At 42.4% G+C, this 17,251-nt stretch overlaps 1 long non-coding RNA gene across 4 annotated transcripts in view; it reads right to left on the bottom strand.

The window, feature by feature from the left end:
• Window positions 1–1,896: 1,896 nt before the first annotated feature.
• The window catches only part of LOC308595262, a 50,282-nt gene continuing 34,927 nt past the window's right edge, over window positions 1,897–17,251 (bottom strand). For 3 of the 4 annotated variants that reach the window (XR_014011961.1, XR_014011962.1, XR_014011963.1), the window contains exons 2-5: window positions 11,539–11,617; window positions 8,690–8,864; window positions 5,817–5,922; window positions 4,009–4,835 (exon numbers count right to left, since the gene is read on the bottom strand). This is a non-coding gene — a long non-coding RNA (uncharacterized lncRNA). Of the gene's footprint in view, window positions 2,105–4,008; window positions 4,836–5,816; window positions 5,923–8,689; window positions 8,865–11,538; window positions 11,618–17,251 lie in introns of those variants that run through there. The other variant, XR_014011960.1, reaches the window with a different exon arrangement.

A 17,251-nucleotide genomic window follows, 5' to 3' on the forward strand; every position in this document is an offset into this window, starting at 1 on the left:
GCTGTAGGGCTGGTATATAAGTATTGGTTGTTGAAAGTTCAAGTGTTTTATTGAAGTAGGAAATGAGTGACTGGCGTGATGTAGTGGCTGTTTGAAGAGTATGATTGCCGAGTGATTGTATTATTACATATGAGGACACTTTTTGTTTTGTAATACTTATTGCCATCTGATGCAGTATCTTGAGGTTTGTTTTTAATGATTTGCTTTAGGTTTTTATTTTACTTATGGATACTTATCCTACTTTAAATGCATATTTTTAATACTATTATCAGTAGCAGTTGTAATGAATATAGAAGTTGCATCTTCTTGTAACATGTTTATTTTTGTTGAGTTGTAAATTGTTTAAAGATATCTTGAAATATAAAGCTGTACACAAGTTTGGTAAAGAAATAACAACAAATAATTTGAGACAACAGGAAGGCAAACCATACCTAGCAGTTGCCACCCCCTTTTTGTAGTGAAGTTCATTCTAAAGATAATTATGAAACAGGTGTTTTAAAAGAAGCAACTTTATTATGAGTGAACCCTGGTGCTGAGATAGCGTTAGAACCTATGCGCTTGAAGAAATAAGCTTCCCTGCTCTGTGCTTTCACTTCATCAACTTCTCTTTTCCAATTATAGCTTAGATTCCAATATCTGCCCTTAAAAAAGAAACACTTATGTTGTGTAATTCCACATCATTAATTTAAGTACAGTCTGTTCTAAGGATGGATGAATCTGTTGCTTTTAGTTTCTCTCAGTTCAGAGGCACCAGCTTGTGAGGGTGATGGGGGGTGGAGGGAGGGAACCAACATCAAACAACATTGCAATATTCTGATGTCATGCGTGTGATGTCAGGACATTGGGAGGAGCCGAGGCAGAGCTGAACACAGTGGCCGCACAGCTCAATGGCTGGTGGCTGCTCCTCTTTATTGTCTCCTCTTTATTGGTGCTGGCATCAGCAGTAAGTGGCTTTGACCCTCCTTCCCCATCACATTGCCATTGTCAGCATGAAAAGTCAGCACGAAAATTTGTAAGCATTTTTCATGCATATTCATCCCAACATACGTATATTTGCAGGTGACGTCCACTAATACAATAGATTTTTGTATGTTATTTCCCCTGACATACAGAGTGTGTGTGCACTTTCTCCTAATATACACATTTTTGTATGAATTCCTTGGCTTGAGAACTTCATTACAAAATTCAGAGAAGGGTGACTGTTGCAGCATACCTGTGTTTTCACTCATGGAAAGGTTAAGGAAGTGCAAAATAGATAAAAAAAGGGTAAAGGTAAAGGACCCCTGACAGTTAAGTCCAGTCACGAACGGCTCTGGGGTTGCAGCACTCATCTCGCTTTACTGGCCAAGGGAGCCGACATTTGTCCACAGACAGTTTTTCCGGGTCATGTGGCCAGCATGATTAAGCTGCTTCTGGTAAAACCAGAGCAGTGCACAGAAATGCTGTTTACCCTCCCGCCACAGTGGTACCAATTTATCTACTTGCACTGGTGTGCTTTTGAACTGCTAGGTTGGCAGGAGCAGGGACCGAGCAACGGGAGCTCACCCCGTCGTGGGGATTCGAACCACCGACCTTCCGATTGGCAAGCCCTAGGCTTGTATTAAATTGTTGAACCAACCAAATTTGTTCTCCATCCCATCTCTTCACTGTCTTGAAATCAAAGCATGATCCATAAGAAAATTAACTCTTGTCTTGAACTCAGTGTTTCAAGAATTCTTTTCAAGTGAGCTTTCTTATAATGATTTCAAAGGAATCATTTATATGGAAGGAATGTGAGACTACTTTTGTTTTTTAATGGATTTCTATAAAGCTATCCAACACTTATTTTAAGGGATGGTTTCATAATGATCATCAGTACTTTATGCTATAGTGTTTGGTACCCTCAGAAATAAAGGAGGTGACTCTGTTTGAAGAATCAACTCAAAACTTGCATTGAATTTGGTGGCAGTTCTTGAGCTGTACTGTTTTGGGGAAACGAACTGTCATCCTTTTAACTCCAGGGGGCAGCATTGCACTGTGAGTAGGTCCTTCCTTCAAGTAACTCTGTAACAGGAATACAGAAAAATGAGCTGAGCATCCCCTCCCCCGCTCCTTCAGAGGCAGACTATTGGTGAGGACAAAGAGAATGAAAAGGTTTCGTTACATTGGCCAGGCCTGAAGTATGATGATTCATTGGGTTTAATATAAAATAATTAGAATCCTCTAGGAGGTCCATCAATACACCTCTTTTGGTATTGACGGTCATTCCAACCTTCTGCTTTTGAGGCTGGGTTTCCTGTCATATTCTTTTTCCTTTCCCTTCATTCTGTGCAATTCAGGCCGTTGGACTGCTCTCAACAACATGTTTAAAAAGGCTAAAATAGCTGTGAATTATGCTCCCAGTTCAGTTGTGATGACTGCAGCTGAGCTATATTTCAAGACATGTCAGAGAAGCAGGACAAGGCTCTAGAGAATTATGAAACTTCTGTTTTTTCTCATGCCAGCCTCAGTGGTACCCCTCCAATTTCCCTTGCTGCGAAGCTAAGCAGCTGTTTGTTTTTATATTTTAAGAACTTCCCTCTTTGGCTTTGCAAGGACCCATGCTTCTCAGCTTTGAAGCATTTGCCAAACAGGTGGGATCATGTTCAAACACGCGTGTGAGATTAATCCGGCCACCCTTCCAAATGCCACGTCAAGGATTTCAAGGATACCACTATTATTAACAATGTAAGATTGTTCAATTTTGTATTGCACATCTTGACATTAATTTGCCTTCAGAACAATCCCATAAGGTGGGTCATAAGTATTTCAATTTAACAGAAAATGGAGGCTGAAACCTAACTCTGAGAATAATAATTTAACACTGATACAGCATCTAACGTTTTCAAAAGGATATACACATAGGTTAAAACGATAAAACAGCCCCTTCTGGTAGGTTCATAATCTGGTAGACCCAAAACAAAGATGGTCAGTGGATGGGAAGAGGAAAGGAAGCACTGGGGCAGCCTGCTCCTTCAGTGGCTGTTCAATTGAGCCAGGATGGGGGGGGGGCAGTTATGCATTGCTGAGAATGAGGATTTGCATCACCAAAAAACAGGGGACACCAATTTGCTTAAGATGTGCAGGTGTTATTTTATAGGCATGCACAAAAACTTAGAAATAATTGCTGTAGTTTAAATAAAAACACAATGTATCTCACAGTAGTGAGGAAGCCACCAGGTGATTTGTGTGCCTGCTCACTCTGTTGACCAGGTCCTGCTAATTGTTGATGGGCAACTTCAAAGCCCTTGCTCTCCTTTTTATGCTTCCTTATCTTTCAACCAGACTCGGACCAGACTGCCCTCAAGCAGAAGACATCTTCAGACAGAGGAACAGGCTGGTCCCCCCCCCTCTCCTTCCATTATGTTCTTCTAGAGAGGCAGGAGGTGCAGCCTCCTAGTGGCCCAAAGCCTGTCTTCCCTCAGCTCTGCATCCTTAGTTAACAGGGAGTTGCAGAAGAGTGTTCTTTCACATGGGATGTGAGGAAGTCAGGTCCCTGCAGTAACTCCTTCTCTGGCTGATAGATCGTGAGATAGCAAGGGCCATGTGGCAATCTAATGACTGAGCCCATCGTTTGACCCCAGGTTTTAGCATTCCAAGCTGATGTCCACATTGTCATAAGAGATTGGCCCAAAGGTATGTTAGTATCTAGTCTAAACCACGAATGTTGAAATGATATACTAGGCTATAAGCAACTGTGTCTGTTCTTGGGAACATTATCATGAATAGTACAGCTGCACGTAAGATAACTATATCCATGGGATGAAGGGATGCTAGATATTTCTGATGTGATGTTACACACAAGGCACTCTAGACCAGATGGAGGTGCCTGTACTTTCCAACTTCAGGCATAATTTAAAAGTATATTTACAGTACAAATAAGTCTTAATGAGGATCAGTCTGTTTGCATGTGATGGTGAGATCAAGACAAGCTGTGAATTCTGATGTGTCGCCTCTGTCCATGCTTAATTAATGATCGTGCTGGAAATGTCTATGTTCGGAACTGTTTTATTTAGAAATCATTAAAAACAGGAAAGGGCATGATTTCTCTTTTTGGCTTCGGTATGTACAGTGATGCTAATACCAGGTGCTCAGACAAATGAGTAACTGAACAGGCTGAACACACGACACTTAGGTCTTAAGCGTTTTGTCTCCATTTTGAGCATGGGTGTGAAGGGAATCTTGTCATGTACAAAAGGCTCTCCCCATGATTTGGAAGTCAGATCATGCCTACATGTGCCACACAGGGTTCCTTTTACAGACTTTCCCTCCCATGCATGGATGGAAGTGGGACTGAACCAGTAGTGGATGCAATGGCAGGGTTGGGCCAATGGGCACAGCTCTACTCTCAGGATGTAAGAAGACATAGTTGGTTGCCTGCTTCTTCCTGCATTTATCACATAGAGCAGTGTTTCCATTCTACCATAAATTACAGTGTAATGCCCTTAACATGCCATTTACCTTGCTTAATGTTGCCTTGAGGCCTATTTCATAAGGTCAAGAAGAGTAACAATGGGGGAAAAGACAAAAAGAAAGATAACGCCCCTGTGATGAACTGACTGTTTCCTGAACCAGTTTTCATCATAAGCCCTCTTTAGGTGTTTACCTGAACATGCTGAAGTTAAAAGTGTGTGCAAAGATCTAGAAGGGGCTTCCACATGTGTTCAGCTGAATGAGTTTTAAAGTCCCTACAGCACTGGAAATCCTGGCTTATAAATGGCCAGTGTTGTTGTTGTTGTGCTCTTATCTTTCTTGCGGGTTTCTCATATCTACTTGGTTTCAGTTTTTCCATGATCTTGTCTCTCTCACACACTCATCTACAAAAAGTCAAGCAACAAAAGATTTTTTTAAACTGTTTGAGCACAAGAATGCATATGGCAGGGCAGGAAAGACCAATATAAAGATTAATTGTTCCAGGCTGTTGGAATTTAACATGACTGCACAAGGTGAGACAGTTCAATTATTTAATCATAGTCCTGCTTTCAGCTTCGAAGGGCAGGAATATAACAATTGTGCTTCCATTTCTATTTAGTTTATATGAGTTTTGGAGCCCAACCTTATTGCTCTCCCAAAGGAGGAGTGCTGCAACATCTTATCATGGAGAGTGGGTTTGTTGTCACACATTTGGATCTGGAGTCTTATGGTTAGCTAGCCCCATGGGAATTCCTCAGTAGTCAACACTAGCTGTTTTTGAATATCTTCTTCACCTGCCTTTCACCCTAAGGTCCTAAAAATGTAATATTAAAAGCAATGTAGAAACTCATGATTATGAAGATTACAGTCACAGAAATAGGGGTGGTCCTTAAAATACCTCTTAAGTGTCAAAAACCAGGTGTATATTCAGAATTTGCTGAATCCTATATAATGACGTTGTATAATGCACCTCTGTAGAAGTATACAATAAATTCAAACTCAGACTGGTGTTGGACTTGGCTATTTATGGACTCCGAGGCAATATGATGCAATGTTCTTTTGCATGACACAATTTGACATCAGAGTGTAATGTAGAGGCAGTCATTCCTCCCCTCCTTTCCTTGACTGAAGATAGAAGCTCAATTTATACATTACTGGCATAGGAACTAATTTCCATTCCTGCTCCAGTAATGTCTGGCTGAAGACACAGGATGGGCAGAATAAATTATATGGTCCCTTCCTATGCAAGTGTCACTCAGGTCTCATGAGCCTTTTCAGATGTCCTGAGTATCACCAGGTGACAAATTATTTTACCTCACTGTGTGTGATTTGAGTCCCTTTATCCTGCACCAAGAACAGCTTTTGGGGCTAGACTAGAAACTTACCTCAGAATAACAGTGTGTTCATAAGTTCAAAAACCACAGGGTTTTGACAGGAAGAAATCCACCTTTGTGTGACTGTCTATTTAAATTCTGAACATACTGTAAGAATCTGAAAAGAAATAGACTGTACAATTTGGAACCAATTGAGAACCTGCAGACAGCCTTTACAATGTTATACTGAGTCACTATTAAGAGGATGAAATGAGTGTTTTACATTTGGCAGCGAATAATCAGGAGAAAAAAAAGCAAATCTACCATTTCAGTGGTTCCATTTAGGCTTCATGGAAATCTGTTTCCAAGTCTCAGCACAATCAGGGTTTTAAGGCATTTTCCTGTGCGGCTCTTTTGTCTAAGAGAATCACCAGCAAACTTTCCTCATCTGTTTACCTGTAGCATTTTACCTGGAGGTTTTGGCATCTCAGTGAATCTGATGGATCAATCTACATTCAACTTGGGGGCACTGAGTCTTTTGCTGAATCTCTGTGGTAGGGAAGATAAACTAAAATCCTATTAGTCAGCCCACTGTACTGTGGTGGCAGTTTCCTTTGAGCCTCTTGGCAATATAGCATTTACTTTAAAACTGTACATCACATCAGAATCCATTGAGAGCCATTATTTGTCTGGCAGGATATTTATAAAAGGCAGCATTAGTTGCAGGCCTTCGTCAATACATTTTCCTCTTATTGATGCTCAACCAGGCCAGTCACTTTGAAATATTTTAATGTAATATGCCACTTCAGGATATCATGAATATTTCTATCACTGCTTGATGTGATAACTTGATGAAAATCAGTTTCGAATGGAACAGCAGGAATGGGGGTGGGTGCATCAGCTCACTGCTGAATCAGGAATAACATGAATATTTGTTTGTGAAGCCTAGAATATGGTTCTAACCCTAGTGAAGTGATTAGATTTCCTGTCTGAGGAGCTTATTCTTGCCATTCATTCACCTTTCTGCCTTATCTGAGGTGTTCCAAGTTTAGGGATGGACGAATCTGCCAATTTTTGTTTCTCTCAGTTCTTCATTTCCCCTCAGTTCTCCACACTTCCTCATCAGTTTGTGATTTTTTAAATAAAGTCCTCATCAGCATTTTAGTGCAAATTTATCATTATATACACATCTTTGCAAACTAATTTCAATAAAGCAGTTTTGTATGTTACTTTCATGAATATATGCATTTTTGTGTATACGTTACTTTAGTATTTGGAATTTTGTACACAACTCCTGGCTATGGAACTGCATTGCAAAATTCAGGGAAGTACGAATTTTGAACCATGGCTGTGTTTCTTCCCCATCCCCTGTCTGTGTCATGATATCAATTATAAAAACAACAACAAAAGTAAACTGAAGCCTCATAGCAGTATTTGGCCATTATAAGGGCCCCAACTGAACTTTCACCACCCTGAAAAGTCAAGCTTAGGGACAAACTTTAGACATTTTGTGATGATACACTCTCTCTCTCTCTCTCTCTCTCTCTCTCTCTCTCTCTCTCTCGCTTTCTCTCTCTCTTTAAATTGAAACACAGTCTGGGAAGGCATCTTAACCCTTGCACCCCTAAACATTTTTCAATTCAAAATTGGCCTCACCTGTTCTTTTTCAAACATAAAGTCAGGTGGCAACTGAACTCTGATAAGTGTAGGGACAGCTGAACTTTGCAAAATAAAGATGTCAGAAGTAAGTTCCATTTGGTTCAATGGGCTGACTTCCAGATAAGTGGGTGTATCAGATTGTGGTGTCTGAACCTCTGAAAAGATGAAGTGTTATTTCTGGCAATGAATCATACTGAGAATGTGTACATGGGTCTCTGAGGTAGCTAAACAGGTGAAAAATGAAGAAACAACATCTAGGTAGTTTAAGCTTTGAGTTTATACCCAGACAGGCTTTGGCATGTTTTAAAGAACAGTTCATCCAACGGAGCAGATTATTGTCCTCACCTGCGTCATGAATCTACAGAGTGGCCTTTGGGTGTGGCATTTTCTCTCATCCTGATTGTCTTTACAATGGAAATGGTAGAACTATCATTTACCCTTCTATGAAATGGGAACAGTTCCTTAATACACACACACTGCTATAAGGAGGAAAATGATAAAGATTTTATAATCATTATCAAAGTTCAAGTTCTGTGGTAAATACCCATGATGAGCTGTAGCTGTATATTCTTGTATTCCCTTAAACCAGGGTGGGGAACCTGTGGGACTTAAGATGTTGCTGAACCACAACTTTCAACACGCCTGACCATTGGCTATGCTGGCTGTGGCTGGTGGGTGCTGGAGTCTGATAACATATGGACGGACATAGGTTCCCCAGCCCTGCCTCAGACAAATTAATTTCAGAATTCGCTTTCATTTAGTATTCCCACAAAACTCTTGGTCAAGCATGAAAAGGCCACATGTAAATAATCCTGGCTACATTTATATTCAAATGAAGAAAATTAAAATCTGTAGAAGTGTATAGTCATTTTCAAGTCCAGTTTTGTCATCTATTTTATTTTATTATTATTGTGGTCTTAAAAGTGTAGCTGGCCCCTGAATTTGCACTATCTCTTTTATTTTGTCAAAATGGAGGCCTCAGGTCTCCTTTGAAAGGTAACATTTGCTCTTTTTTTATTTAAACTCATTAGAATATAATTTTAGACTGAGTAAGTCATTTTTCACCAATGAAGGTGACAAAGTCATTTGTGCTTTAATTTTTTTAAACTATTAATCTGTGGCAGCTGGTGAAACGGGGGGTTGATATGATTAACCTGAGCAATCATTTATCTTCCTGCAAAATTAATGTGGAGTCTTAACTTTAGCTTTTGAATATTGATTTAGCCTCATAGGAAATGAATTAATAATCGACTATACCTGTTGTAGTTATGATAAATATTACCTACCTGCTTCTGTTAAAAAGGCATTTGTATGTTGGCTACTATATTCATTTACACAGTGTTCTGAAATGTTCAGGTACTATATCCCCAGTGTCGTGATCTTTTCACCTGCAGGGGTCCAATGTGGAATTGTGGATATGCTACTTTGCAGCGTGGCTCTTTGCCTCCACGTATGTTATCCCTGCATATTTGCAAATAAAGCACATAGTATAAAGAAAATCAAAGTCTCTAGTACTCCCTCATCCAAAGTTCTACCTCTTTAACTTCACATCATTTGGAGGACAGAGGAACATCAAAGGAGAGATTCAGAACTCTCTCTTTGCTAGGGATGAGTGAATGTGTCAGATTTGGTTTCTCTCAGTTTCTCATTCTTCCCATCTTTAAGTGCAGTTCTCCACATTTCCACACTTTGTGATTTTTCTCCTCCTCCTCGTGAAAATCACCAGCATTTTACTGAGAATTTCTCCTAATATACACATTCATATACAATGTTTCCTAATATACACATTTTTGCAAAGCGACCTCCCTTAAAAAATGCACCATTGTATGTTATTTTCACTAATATATGCACGTTTACGGACACTTTACCTCAGTGTATGCACTTTTGCACCTATTACTTGGCTGGAGAACTGCATGGCAAAATTGAGATAAATGCAAATCTCAAAGGATGGTTGCGTTTTGGTTTTCGTATTGGTTCAGAAAGTGCGAATTAGGTAGATTTGCCTTTAAATGAGAAGTGAAACTAAATGTACCCTCCATTTCCTACTCTTTGCTCCCTCTTGTTTTTAAGTCAAAAACAAACAGCATGTCACCACACACTCCTCTCCTCCCTGACCCCATGCTGTATCCTCGGAGGGTGCAGGCAGGGAGAGGAAGATGCACAGCACAACGATGGCATGTCATTCATTGCTTGTATCAGCTGCTGCAGTGAAATAAGAGCAAGGGAATAAATAGCAGCAGCAGCTCATTGGCTCTTGTAACATCCAATTTGGCTCTCGAAGTGTTGCAAGGTCTGGTAAGCATTTCTTCAACCTTATTTGTTCAACAGGCTAAAACTGCAAGCCCTGTGTGCAACCATAGGAGGAGCATCTGATCTCAGTCAGCCACAGGTTTCCATGGCACCAGGTTATCCTGTCCCTCTTGCCTTCTTCATTTCTTTATTGCCTTCAAATCTGACTTGCGAACGTATCTATGAATTGTTTCTGACAATGTGCCAATGGCCAACCTACACACAAAAAACTTGTGATTTTTCTTTTAATAGACGATGAGCTGTTGAGCAAGTTCACTCCTCCAGCATTCTACTGTTTACATTGCTTGACAGCTTACATGAGCAGGTTTATCTGGCTTACGTTTTCTGCTGGTGCATCACTGGTCTCTAAAGCTTAGAGCAGGGGCAGCTCCCCCTTTTTTTAAAGCCTGAGGGCCACATTGAGAGATGACCACCCTTCTGAGGGCTGCATGCCAGCAGCTGGTGTGGCCAAAGTGGAAGTGGCCACATGCACACATATATCTCTCTCACAGGCAGGCAGGCAGGCAGGCAGGCAGGCAGGCAGGCGCGCGCGCGCACACACACACACACACACACACACACACACACACACACACACACTTAGCTGAGGGGGACTTGCATACCAGCAGAAGAGGGGAGCTCCAATGTTTCCCCTCCTCCTTACAGCCATTTCTCCCTCTGATGTAGCAGCATTGCAAGAAAGTTTTAGGGTTCTGGAAACAGGAAGGGTTTTTTCCTGTTTCCCTAGCTCAAAGACTGTCTTGCATTCTGAAAGTGGTTCTATCGTTAGCCTCCTCCTCTGTCAGGTCCTCCTTGGTCCTGCTCCCTTAGCCAGCATTACAATTCCTCTGTTTCCTTCCTGGACCCATAACAGTTCCTCCATCCTCTGAGAAATTATTCTCTTTGTTTCCATTGCCCAGGATTAAAGGTTGTCTCTTCCTTTATCTCCTTCTGCATTGCAAAAGCTCGTTTCAAAGGTAATCATGCTAGCTTGCTTCCCTCCCTCTTTAATTAGGGTTTCTTTGAGTTATAAAAACAGAAAGATCTGAGAAACAAGAGTGCCCTACACATAGTGGTTAAAAGATTGATCCAAACCCAAGAAGTTATAAAACAAGTTTATTCTTAAACTGAATGCAGTGTAAACAGAGAGTGCATGGAAAATACCCTAAAGGGTTTCTGCAAAAATAAAAAATGGGTCAGCTCTTTATGAAGGGAGGAGTTTAAGCTCGTCTCAATTTTGGTTCAAACCATCCTGAAGAAAGTCCACTGCATTTCTCTTTAGAAACTGGATAAGCTTCATGTGCCATTCATAGACTCAGAAAAAAGAGTTCTGTAGCCTCTGTCAACCTGGTACCCTCCAGATTTTTGGGACTACAAACTCCCAGCAGCCCTGTCTGGAGGGCACTTGGTTAGAAAAGGCTGGTCTACAAATTCTTTCCTTTTCCATTTCTGTATTTTGGATGGCAAACATACCTTTGGGTATCTTGCCATTCTAACCTTTTGAAGAAGCACAAGATTTTGCCTGATAATTTTTGCTACAAGAGAATACTTTTCAATTTTGACACAAAGGGTAGAGATGAAACAAAACATTATTACTTTTTAACTTTTGGAAACTTTTCTCTCTGCTTTTTCAACCTTTTATTTTTGTTGTGGCCAGCAGTTACTGAAGCAAACATTGTTGAATGCACGCTATGATGCAAGATCAATAATGTGTATAGGGTACCAAGCCAAAGAAACTCAATATTTTGTTGTTGCTTTCCCCCTCGTCACTCTTCAGTCAACAGCAAAAAATATTCCCCCAAAATCTGAGGAATAAGCAAAACACATATTTGTTCATTATTCTCACCCTGTGCTGCTCACAAATAGTATTCAGTCCTCAAGAACCAGTTAACATTTTGTTTTGTTTTGTTTCTAGGCTTTCTCTCCTGCAAAGATAAGGAAGGAATGTATTTTGAGCACCATTTCAATAATGCATCAGAAACTGTGTTGTTTTGTTTATCTTGCTTTCTTAATTTGGTAATTGTAAAAGCTGTCCATGCTCACGGGTGGTAACAAATTACTGTAATGAAGCGGCACTGAAACAGATAGCTGCAATTTATATTTTACTAGTGCTGGCTTTATCCAACGGGGGAGCATTTCAGCCTTCCAGGATATTCTTCATAAATCACACAATACCCATCCACAGAACACAAAATGGTTGCATATTCATTCTCTTGGCAGATATGAGGGAATCACATGCTGTATATGAATGGTGTTGCACATATTGGCAGAAAAAATCATATTGGCACATTCTACATTGCTCCAGTGTACATCCAGTGTGATGTAAATACATTATATTTTTCAGCTACTGCTTTTCACATTTCCAGCTTTGTGCTAAAGGACAGGACTCAAATATAATTTTGCAATATGAAAATTCCAAAACATGTTCAAATCAGGCATACAGGCAAACCTAGGATAAACTGGTGGGAATCACTTGCACATCACTGGTTTTAAGATGGTGCTATTAGTGTGTGAATCTTCAATGTTTATTCATAGAAATTTAGAACATAGCATTACCTGCAAATAGTGAAGCATGCTGGCATTAGGCTCGATTCGAGCCCAATTTTCACACCAAAGAGCAGAGGGAAGCTATTTAGGTTATTTAGAGCATGGGTAGGCAAACTAAGGCCCGGAGCCCAGATCCGGCCCAATGGCCTTCTAAATCTAGCCCACGGATGGTCTGGGAACCAGAATGTTTTTACATGAGTAGAATGTGTGCTTTTATTTAAAATACATCTCTGGGTTATTTGTGGGGCATAGGAATTCATTCATCCCCCCCCCCAATATAATCCAGCCCCCCACAAGGTCTGAGGGACCGTGGACTGGCCCCCTGCTGAAAAAGTTTGCTGACCCCTGATTTAGAGGCTTGTACCATATTGTTGGGAAAGGGAAGGGTCAAAAAGTTTGCTGGCTCCATTTATTTATATCTAGCAATTCCTTTGGGGTTTCCAGTTCATGAAACCTAAACAATTGTGTGAGCTGGCCCAGTCAGTGACATTTAGCTACCCTTCTTGCTTTAAAAAAATGATTACACAAATGCATGAATGATAAGGCTATCAACTGCTAGTAGCCACAATGGCTATGTTCTATCAGTGTCATAGCATGCATTGCCAGCACCCGGGCAAGGAAAGGATTGCGAACCCTAACCTCATTGAGGATGTTGTGTAGGACAGGCTTTTCTCACTGCACCCCTGCTACAGCTGTTTCTCATGGAGTTTGCCTGCTGGCTCCTGCATTCAGCCTCTCAGCTTGGCGAGCTCCTGATGGGACAGTGGCTGGAGCTCCTTGGCAGGCTTGGTGGAGTCCCGGTGGCACTGGAGCCACAGATGCAGTCTAGGAGGAGGGCAGCAGAGAGCAGGCTGAGGCGCTGAGTGCAGCCCTTCTGTGGCCATCTCTCCTTGGCTGCACAGTTCGAGGGCTGGTGCCAGAGGGTCCTGGAGAAGTGGTCTGCTCTTCTTTCTGCAGTCCCACTCTGGGGTGCCTACCCAAGAACACACACCAGGAGGGAGGCCACGGAGAAGGATTGACATAGGCCAGGAAGCGTCTGGGCTCTGGCCAGCAGGAGTTCTGCCCAGGGGCAGGCATTCCTTTGCTGGCTGTGAGGAGAAGGAGCTGTCGCTACAGCCTCGAAGGCCCAGATCTGGTGAGGCTCACCTCCCCACAGCTCTGGAAGGCAGCAGCCAAGCAACTTCAGTGAGAGAGCCTGTTGTGGGGGTGCTGGGTTGTGTCCCCTCAGAATTTTGTGCCTGGGGCCATGGGCCCCCCTCACCCCCATGCTACACCACTATGTTCTACCTCCCCTTTCAGAAGCAGTGTGCCCGTGAATGCCTGTTGTTGGGAATCACAAGTGGGGAAACTGTTGTCTTGTGCTCATGTCTGCCTTGCAGGCTTCCCACAGACATCTGGTTGGCCCCTGTGAGAACAGGATGCTGGACGAGGTGGGCTTTGGGCCAGATCCAATGGGCTCTTATGTAAAACTCTTGCACTTGTATGCTTCTTACATTGACCAAAATGAAAGTTCCTTTAGGCCTTTAAGAAATAAAACACATTGCTTTAAAGGTGTCATGAATTCTGCTCAATTGCCAGCATGTATTTATTCACAAAGGACTCAAAATAGCTACCAGCTCTCTTTGCTGAAAGGCTGCTAAGACAAGGGGCATCACTCTCCTCCCCTCATCTCTGGAGTTTGTAATCTGAATTCTGTAAAAACAGAGAAACAACTCGTATTCTCCAACAAGCCACTGAGTAGATCAAGTTCGGTTAATTTTGGATCTGCTTATGGTTTTGTCCCTGTGTGAATTTGGTTTGAGCCTTCTCCATTGTTGCCAGTGTTTGTGCGATTCTCTCTTTATGGGGAGACGTTTATATGGGGTGGCGTCTGTCTCCTGGAAAATGCTTTTCCAGCTCCTGTCGGTTGAACTTAAGGATCTGTGGCAGGGGGTTTGAGATGCCGAGCATGTTTATATCAACAGAAGTAGAGAGGGTTTCTGTCCAAACTCTTTCCTAAATTGTCATACCTTGAAGGAAAGCAAAGCAGAAGACAAAATTTATTCTCAGAGCTTGACGGACCATGCATTATTTATACTTTAGAATCTTTCACTGTTTTGGTGAGAAAGAAGATATGATCCCTGAAAGCAGCTGCTGTTTTCTTTGCATATTTATAGGAGGCAGCTTGAAACTAGCAGTGAAAAAGGTGAATTCCATGTTGGGGATCATTGGGAAAGGGACTGAAAATAAACCTGCCAATATCGTAATGCCTTTAGACAAGTCTGCGGTATGGCCACACTTGGAGTCCTGTGTAAATTTCTGGTCATCTCACCTCAAAAGGGATATTGTAGTGCTGGAAAGGATGCAGGAAAGTGAAAGTAAATAGAACAAGGGGCTGGAGAAACACCTGTATAAGGAAAGGTTCCAATGTTCGGGGCCATTTAGTTTAGGAAAAAAAGGTTATGGGGAATATGGTAGAGGTGTACAAAATCTGGAAAATTCAGAACAGACAAAATATTATATTATCTCCAGAGTCAGAAGTAGTTGTTGGCATCCATCCATCTTAAGAGACAATGGAGTGCACCTCTGGGGGTGAAGTCGAACTGCTGTGTTAGCAGACCAAAGTGACCTCCTTGGAGTGCAAGACTGGACAGTGTGTATGGAGGTCCTGGGTTGCCCAGACAACAAGACCCCACTCTTGGCCTTGCTGATGTGGTCCAAAGGACAGCAGAGCAATATGTTTGACAGCAGCTTGGCTACAGGAGTTGCTGGAAGAAGGCTCCACTCTGGATTTGTAGGGTTTACTCCTTAGCCTTTTCCTTTCCTGAAGATGCCCCACAAGGTGGTGGAGGTTTAGGATCAATTTTCCTTCTCCTAGATGGGCTACCTTTCCAGACTGACGAGCCCCATCTGCCCTTCACTTCTTTCACAGCACATGCGGCAACTGCTTTCTTGAAAGTTGGACCCATTATTGGTCTCATCTGCTCAATCTACCAGAGCCGGTCTTCACATACAGGGAAGTCCCTAAAGCATCAAGGGCTTGAGACACTGGCTATCCTCACCTATTTTAGCCAACCAGCTGAAGCCAGGGTGTGGCTGCTGTCACCTGCTGAAAGCTTCTAGGAGCCACAAGTGAGACCTGAGTCCAGGGTGGCGGCCAAAGGTGGACAAACTACCCCAGAAGGAGTGCAAAGTGTCCCTACCAGAGGCACTACCCCATACACTCCATCAGAAGTAGTATGCCTCTGAATACAAGCTGCTGGGAACACAAGTAGAGGAGTGCTATTGCCCCCAAGCCCTGCTTACGGGCTTCCCAGAGGCATCTGGTTGGCCACTGTGAACTAAAGACTGGACTAGATTGTATCCCTGATCTGCCCACTCCCCAGTGCCACAGTCTCCCCTCTCCCAAAATTGTAAACCCAAGACTTCATGCAAGGGCAGGGTAACTCAGGCCAAGCAACTATGAGACTCAGGGCTAGCAAGTGAGGCCCAATTGGAAGCAGTGGGGCGCAACTTGATTATTAATTTTTTTTGGTAGGGCCCGTTCACGGCCAAAGTCTGCAAAATCTTATAGATATAAATAAAATCTATCTAGACTGCCCTGGTGCAGGGGCTCCCTTTGGAGCGGCACACGGGGCCCAATTTGGCCAAATTGCTCCAATTGCCTTAAGGTCAGCCCTGATGAGACTGCAGGGGTTGGACTGACAAGCACTGCACCTTCCAGGTCCCTGGTATCACTATTCAGAGTACAGAGTACAGAGTAAAGGGAGAGGCACTTATTGAAAATCAGTTTTATCACCTCTTCCCCCCCCCAGACCCCGAGACAACGAGCCCAGCCACTTTTTATTCACAGTCGCATAAGCACTACACTACAGCATGGTCATAAACCTGTAAGTTCAACCGCTGAAATATACACCCAATATGTAGCAATGGAGATTTGTGTTACTGCTTTATGAATGAACACTGTGTTTTATGAATGGACTCTGTATTTTGTGAATTACCTAAGAGCCACCAATAGGGCTCTCTAGAATCTGACAGCTAACCAATTGGGTACTACCAGACAGCGATCCCTACTGCTGAAATCAGGTAACCAGCAGGGAATGCTTCAGGTCAGCCTTTGCACTGTTTACTGAACGCCCCCTGCTGTGCAGATAATGGAGAAAGCTCGTAAATTGTATCCTTTCTGGCATCCTGGCCAACTCTATTATGCTGGTGTAAACCCTGGTGCACCAGAAGCCCAGAATAGCAGTAAATAAAATCCGCTCATACATCAGTGACTGATAAGACTTGTCAACCAGTTCTTCCAAAGTCTTCCAAAATTATAAAGTTCCAAAATACAGGCCAAAAGAGAGCAGGTCTGCGAAGAGCGAGGCATACAATGGGCACCACCAGTGAAAAGGCCCTCCTCCGTGTAGCTCCTCCCCTGTTATTTGATAGGGTGCCCACCTGCCCTCCTTCTTGACATGGAATGCTCTCTATTGGAGTCTCCAAGTCCAGTACAAAGACCATAAGAAGGGAGAGCAGGGACCTTGAAGTTCCCAACAGCTGTTAATCAAGCAAGCAAGCAAGCAAGCAAGCAAGCACACAGGTCATCTTTGTCACAGTCAGGACGCCTATGTCCTGGCCAGGCCTGCACCCAATCTTGTTTTTGTACAATCTTGTTTGTCCTCAGTAACCAAAATTATATTATCAATATATACAAGCAGAAAAGTTGTTTTCCTTCATCTTCAAGGAATTGTACAAAACAAAGTGGCACTAATACAGAAAAGTTCCAGGGTGGCAACAGAAAGCAAACTAAAAATGCTTTTGCAGTTCATCAAAACTATCCAGCAACATCAAGTTATAGGAAAACTGGTGCTATTAACAGTAATCCTTCTCGTTGGTTAATTGGTTCGGCAACTTCCATGAACATGATGTGCTAATTATTTCCCCCAAGAGTTAAATGATAACTAATCAGAGGCAGCTACAGTTGCAAATCACAACAAAGTATCTGTGAAAGGAAGAGGAGCAGATTTGCTCAAGTGTGTTGCAGG

This window comes from Podarcis bocagei (assembly GCF_964188305.1).
Source record: "Podarcis bocagei genome assembly, chromosome: 9".
Lineage (NCBI taxonomy): Eukaryota > Metazoa > Chordata > Lepidosauria > Squamata > Lacertidae > Podarcis > Podarcis bocagei.